Below are 7,600 nucleotides of genomic sequence, written 5' to 3' on the forward strand. Positions count from 1 at the left end.
GTGTCACTTTTTGTGAGTTTGCAGCGTTGTTGCTAAGTTTGAAGCCTTGTAAAGCTGTAATTTGCACTCCAATCTAGATTTTTTATATATCAATAGAAAGAGGATGAAAAATGTTACAAAATGACGGTTGAGCGAATTTTCTAACTTTTTCAGTTTTTGAGAAATTTCAATTCGAAAATTGTGTCACTTTTTGTGAGTTTGCAGCGTTGTTGCTAAGTTTGAAGCCTTGTAAAGCTGTAATTTGCACTCCAATCTAGATTTTTTATATATCAATAGAAAGAGGATGAAAAATGTTACAAAATGACGGTTGAGCGAATTTTCTAACTTTTTCAGTTTTTGAGAAATTTCAATTCGAAAATTGTGTCACTTTTTGTGAGTTTGCAGCGTTGTTGCTAAGTTTGAAGCCTTGTAAAGCTGTAATTTGCACTCCAATCTAGATTTTTTATATATCAATAGAAAGAGGATGAAAAATGTTACAAAATGACGGTTGAGCGAATTTTCTAACTTTTTCAGTTTTTGAGAAATTTCAATTCGAAAATTGTGTCACTTTTTGTGAGTTTGTAGCGTTGTTGCTAAGTTTGAAGCCTTGTAAAGCTGTAATTTGCACTCCAATCTAGATTTTTTTATATATCAATAGAAAGAGGATGAAAAATGTTACAAAATGACGGTTGAGCGAATTTTCTAACTTTTTCAGTTTTTGAGAAATTTTAATTCGAAAATTGTGTCACTTTTTGTGAGTTTGCAGCGTTGTTGCTAAGTTTGTAGCCTTGTAAGGCTGTAATTTGCACTCCAATCTAGATTTTTTATATATAAATAGAAAGAGGATGAAAAATGTTACAAAATGACGGTTGAGCGAATTTTCTAACTTTTTCAGTTTCTGAGAAATTTCAATTCGAAAATTGTGTCACTTTTTGTGAGTTTGTAGCGTTGTTGCTAAGTTTGAAGCCTTGTAAAGCTGTAATTTGCACTCCAATCTAGATTTTTTATATATCAATAGAAAGAGGATGAAAAATGTTACAAAATGACGGTTGAGCGAATTTTCTAACTTTTTCAGTTTCTGAGAAATTTCAATTCGAAAATTGTGTCACTTTTTGTGAGTTTGTAGCGTTGTTGCTAAGTTTGAAGCCTTGTAAAGCTGTAATTTGCACTCCAATCTAGATTTTTTATATATCAATAGAAAGAGGATGAAAAATGTTACAAAATGACGGTTGAGCGAATTTTCTAACTTTTTCAGTTTTTGAGAAATTTCAATTCGAAAATTGTGTTACTTTTTGTGAGTTTGCAGCGTTGTTGCTAAGTTTGAAGCCGTGTAAAGCTGTAATTTGCACTCCAATCTAGATTTTTTATATATAAATAGAAAGAGGATGAAAAATGTTACAAAATGACGGTTGAGCGAATTTTCTAACTTTTTCAGTTTTTGAGAAATTTTAATTCGAAAATTGTGTAACTTTTTGTGAGTTTGCAGCGTTGTTGCTAAGTTTGAAGCCGTGTAAAGCTGTAATTTGCACTCCAAGTTAGATTTTTTATATATCAATAGAAAGAGGATGAAAAATGTTACAAAATGACGGTTGAGCGAATTTTCTAACTTTTTCAGTTTTCGAGAAATTTCAATTCGAAAATTGTGTCACTTTTTGTGAGTTTGCAGCGTTGTTGCTAAGTTTGAAGCCTTGTGAAGCTGTAATTTTCACTCCAATCTACATTTTCTATATGTCATTGGGAAGAAGATAGAAAATGCCACAATATAGCGTTTGAACAAACTGTCTAGCTTTTTCGGTTTTTGAGATATTTTAATTTAAAAATTGTGTCACTTCTTGTGAGTTGAAAAAGTTGTTGCCGGGATTAAACCCTTGTGACGCTGTAATTTGCACTCAAATGGAAAAATGATGCAAAATACTTCAAAATGGTGTTTGAAAGAATTTTTTAACTTTTACAGTTTTTCAGATATTTTAATTCAAAAATTGTGTCACTGAGTTTGCAGCGATGTTGCCAGGTTTGAAGCCTTGTGACTCTGTAATTTGTTCTCCAATCTAGATTTTCTATATATCGTTGAAAAGATGATAAAAAATGCTATAAAAAGTCGATAGTATATACCCTGTATCTTCGTTATTGTTCATATTTCAAAAAAGCTTCAAACGAAAAAAACCCCTATTTTTTGAAGCCCTATTCGCAGGTGAAAGGAAAGCCCCAACTTTGGAATCACCCTGTATAATGTGTATTCTGTTTTATTTTGTGACTTATTGGAAGGTAATTCAACATGGCAATTTCTGCAGATGGATAAAAATAAAAATATAAAGCCTGCCAGAACGTTTCAGAACATTTCAAAAGGTTTCAGCACATTCTAAAGCATTCGAAGATCTTATAAAAGCCTCCCAGAAGCTTTTCAGATCATAAAACGTTCTAGATCCTCCCAGATGGTTCGAGAACTTTCTGAAAACTCTCCAAAGCATTGTTACATCTCCTACAACCCTCCAGAGACCCTTCTAAAAGCTTTCAAATCCTTCAGAACTTCTCAGATCGTTCTAAACCTCCTAAAACGTTCTAGAACTTTTTAAAGCATTGTTAAAGCTCTAGAGGGGCGATATACAAAGAACGCTTCTCTCAGGCTCTACCGGCAGGGATACCAGACACTCCCACTTCTAGGGCCGAGTTGGATCAGCTGGTAGAAAGCCTCACAGATACTTTCAACGAGGCGATGAAGAAAGCATGCCCGGTGAAGACAGTCAGGGGAAAACCCAAACCGGCCTGGTGGTCTTCTGAAATCAGTGACCTCAGGAAACAATGCAGAAAGCTGTTCAACGAAGCTAAGAAGACCAATGAGTGGGGCGCTTATAAAGCTGGTCTGAACAGCTTCAAAAAGCAAATTCGACTCGCAAAATTCAAATCATGGTCTGAATTTTGTTCTAATATCGATAGCACCGCAGAAGGCAATAGGCTACGAAAAATCATCTCGTCCAACTCAGTGACGCCAAGCTATCTCAGCAAACCTGATGGCACATGGACGACCACGGACGTAGAGACTGTCGAGCTGCTGGTAGACACACACTTTCCTGGGCAACAGCTAGGTGTGCAATGCGAACCCGCAGATCCTAAAGTCAAACAAAACATTAACCCATCAATCGTCACCTCCAGAAGGATTGAGTGGGCCATCGCACAGTTTCAACCCTATAAATCACCTGGTAAAGATGATATTACACCAGTGGAAATGCAGGTAGTCTCCAAACTGGTGATTCCATGGTTAGAGGTCATATACAAGGCCTGCCTAAGCCTAACTTATGTACCTAATAGATGGAAGGAGGTAAAGGTTGTTTTCATCCCTAAAGGGGGTAAACAATCGCACAGTACCCCCAAAGATTATAGGCCTATAAGCTTATCATCATTTCTACTAAAAACGTTAGAACGATTAGTAGACTCGTATATTAGAGACTCACTGCTAGGGGAGGGAATACTTTCCCAATCCCAACATGCCTACTGCAAGGGGAGGTCAGTAGAAACAGCCCTCCACGAGCTAGTACTGGAAGTTGAAAAGTCTCTAGACTGTAACGAATACTCACTGATAGCCTTCTCAGACATTGAGGGGGCTTTCAATAATATAATCCCCAGTGCTGTTACAGGGGAAATGGAAAGTCTTAGAATCGACAAGCCAATCATTGAATTTGTCAGCCACATGCTCTGCAACAGGAGGATACACGCAGAGATCTCTGGATGCCAAATACAAAGAGAGGTCAGCAGGGGGACTCCGCAGGGTGGAGTGCTTTCACCCCTACTATGGACCCTTACCCTCAACGGCTTTCTCCAGAGAATGGAAAAGCTAGGTATTAAAGTTGTGGCCTATGCCGATGACATTGCGATCATGGTTTCAGGAAAGTTTCCAGGAACTTTGTCGGATGTCATACAGGGGGCACTAAATGAACTTGAACACTGGTGCAACAAATGCGGCTTAGGGATAAACCCGACCAAAACGGAACTAGTTCTCTTCACAAGGAAGCACAAAATACCCTCTTTTCGTCTTCCCAATATAAGGGGGCCAAGAAATAAAACTCTCCGAACGAGCTAGGTACCTTGGACTTATCCTTGACCGAAAGTTGTTATGGAGTGAAAATATAGAGGAAAGGGTGAAAAAGGCGACAGTTGCGCTATACACCTGCAGAAGAACCATTGGCAAACAATGGGGGCTGAGACCCAGCATTGTTCATTGGTTATACACGACGGTCGTAAGACCCACACTTATGTATGGATCATTAGTATGGTGGCCAGCCCTATGCAAGGAGGTTAACCGAAAAAGGGTGGGAAAAGCACAGCGACTAGCTGCCGTTCTCACGACGGGGTGTCTTAAGACAACCCCGACAAAAGCCCTGGAAATGATCTTACATCTAACTCCATTAGACCTATATGGAAAGGAGTGCGCAGCCAGCGCTGCTCTCAGACTCAATGCAGTCTCACGATGGCCTAAAGTAAACTACGGCCACTCCAAGATTCTGAAAGAATTTAATCTCACCTTAATAAACACAGACTACACGAAACCCACCCCGATGTTCGACCGCAATTTCACAGTGGACATTCCGTCCAGAGAAAAATGGACGGCGAACCTAGTTAAGCCAAATGGGACGCTTTTTTATACAGATGGCTCAAAACTAGAGGGGAGAGTAGGAAGTGGAGTCTTCTCAGAGTCCCCACCTCTCAATCTATCATTTCGGTTGCCGGAATACTGTAGTGTTTTCCAGGCAGAAATGGTAGCTATAAATGAAGCAGCCAAATGGGTACTTCAAAGTGGACTTGAGTCTAATGAAATATCTATTCTAAGTGACAGCCAAGCTGTCATCAAGTCTCTAAACTCGGTCTACCTGACCTCAAAGGCGGCTATACAATGCCGTGAAGCCTTAAATGAGCTGGCGACTAAAGTAAGAGTCAATGTTGTATGGGTACCCGGACACAGGGACATAACAGGCAACTGCATGGCGGACGAATTAGCAAGAGCTGGTACAAAGCTCGCGGCTATATCCGCTAATACTATACCAGGGGCACCTATCGCTGAACGAAGGTCGCTCCTCCGGAAGGAAATACTCCGCCTAACCAACCTTAGGTGGCGGGAGGAGCGTTCTTGCACCTCGTCAAGACAGGTATGGCCGGAGCTTAACCTGCGACGCACTAAAGATATTTTATCTCTTTCCAGAAACTCCATTAGAAACGCGATTGCGGCCATTACTGGACACTGGCTTGGAGGATGCCATGCTGCACGTATGGGAATCCTAGAACAAAATGACTTCTGCAGAAGCTGTCGAGATGAGGAGGAGGAAGAGACGATGGTCCACCTACTCTGTCACTGCCCTGCCCTATCCAGAAAAAGATTTTCTGCTATGGGACAGCCCCTTTTTGACAACCTATCCGATCTTCAGTCGGTTGGTATCAAAAGCCTCATGCAGTTTATTAACAGCAGCTACTGGTTTTCACGATAATGGTGGGGGTGGTAACCACCCCATACGGCATCACAACGGGCCTCTGGCCTATGTGGGTTCCACCCCGGACCACCGTGTTAACCTAACCTAACCTAACCTAAAGCTCTAGAGACTCCTATAACGTTCTAGAGCCTTCTAAAAGCTTTCAGATCCTTCTACACAACTCTAGAACATTGTCAAGTGTTGTAGAATGTTATTAAATATTTCAGAGCCCTCCGGAACGTTCGACAGCCTTCCAGGACTGTCTATAACGTTCTAAAGCATACTGGAGCACTGTAATAGATTCCAGGATGTTCTATAAAGCCTGTCAGAACTTTTCAGAACATTCTAAAAGTTTTCAGCACAATCTAAACCTTTTGGAGAGATTATAAAGCTTCCAAGAAGCTTATAGAACTACTCAGATCGTTCCAAACCTACTAAAACGTTCTAGAACTTTTTAAAGCATTGTTAAAGCTCCAGACAAACTCTCCAGAGACTCCTATAACGTTCTAGAGTCTTCTAAAAGCTTTCAGATCCTTCTACACAACTCTAGAACATTGTCAAGTGTTGTAGAATGTTATTAAATGTTTCAGAGCCCTCCGGAACGTTCGACAGCCTTCCAGAGGACTGTCTATAACGTTCTAGAGCCTACTGGAGCACTCTAATGGATTCCAGGATGTCGTATAAAGCCTGCCAGAAGGTTCGAGAATGTTATAAAAGTTTTAAGCACATTCTAAACCTTTCAGAGATCTTATAAAGCTTCCAAGAAGTTTATAGAACTTTTCAGATCGTTCCAAACCACCTCAAACGTTCTAGAACTTTTTAAAGCATTGTTAAAGCTCCAGAGCAACTCTTCACAGACTCCTATAACGTTCTAAAGTCTTCTAAAAGCTTTCAGATCCTTCTACACAAATCTAGAACATTGTCAAGTGTTGTAGAATGTTATTAAATGTTTCAGAGCCCTCCGGAAGGTTCGACAGCCTTCCAGGACTGTCCATAACGTTCTAGAGCCTACTGGAGCACTCTAATAGATTCCAGGATGTTGTATAAAGCCTGCCAGAAGGTTCGAGAATGTTATAAAAGTTTTCAGCACATTCTAAACCTTTTGGAGAGATTATAAAGCTTCCAAGAAGCTTACAGAACTTTTCAGATCGTTGCAAACTTCCTAAAACGTTCTAGATTCTCCCAGAAGGCTCTAAAACATTCTGAAATCTTCCAAGTCAAGTTAAGAAAAGTTAAAGATTCTAGGTTCTTCCGCTTAAAGTTTCAAACATGCAACGTGGAAACAATAAACAAAAAAATCACTTACTGACTTCATTGGAAGACCTTTTTGATCCAAAAATCGTTGCGGTAGAAATTGCATTCTTTGGCAGTTTTCTTCTAAAAAAAAACAGCTTTGGAGCGTCTTAATTCTGAGTTCTAGCACTGAAGCTCTGAAACTGGAAAACGTTTTAGGTTTTTCTATTCAATCAATCAAAAAAGTAGCTTTATTGTCGGAAACTTAAAGTCATTGACAAAGCCCTGAAAACACATACAAAAACAGCAAAAAAATAACATACATAATTATTACACTACATATACAATGTGAATGCTACGTAATTTACCTGACAGTCAATATTGATGTCACATAATCACAATTTTATGTCTATTTGGTTTGCAAAAAATTAAGTTGAAATAAAACAGGAAAATTACAGATTTTGTTTCAATTGAGAAATCCCAGTCCTGCTAAACCAATCAAACACAAACAGAAACGTATCTAAAATAACTGCAAACAATAATAAGGAAAACAATCCCAAAATTCTATTAATATTTTTTCATAAATTTGAAAATTGCGGTCCTGTCATCTGGCAAACTATTCCTACCAAATTTTAGATTGCAGAAGCGTATTTAAAATATTTAGGGCGGTATTCACAATAGCAATCCAGTTTCCTATCAAATAATTCGTTAAAAATTAAAAAAAAATACAGTCCTGGCACTACATCATAATAGGCGTTAAAAAGCAAAAATGTGAATTTTAGGTCCTTATTAGCCTAAAATGCAGTAAATAAATGATTGTAGAATACAGGAGTGTACTCAGAAAACAACAGTGAAAACAAAAACTGGCTAAACTGTAAAGAATTACAAGTACAGTATACAGGACCGTAATCGATTGTAAATGAAAATCAAAT

This window comes from Ips typographus, linkage group LG3 (genome assembly GCF_016097725.1).
Source record: "Ips typographus isolate SLU linkage group LG3, UJ_Ityp_2.0, whole genome shotgun sequence".
NCBI lineage: Eukaryota > Metazoa > Arthropoda > Insecta > Coleoptera > Curculionidae > Ips > Ips typographus.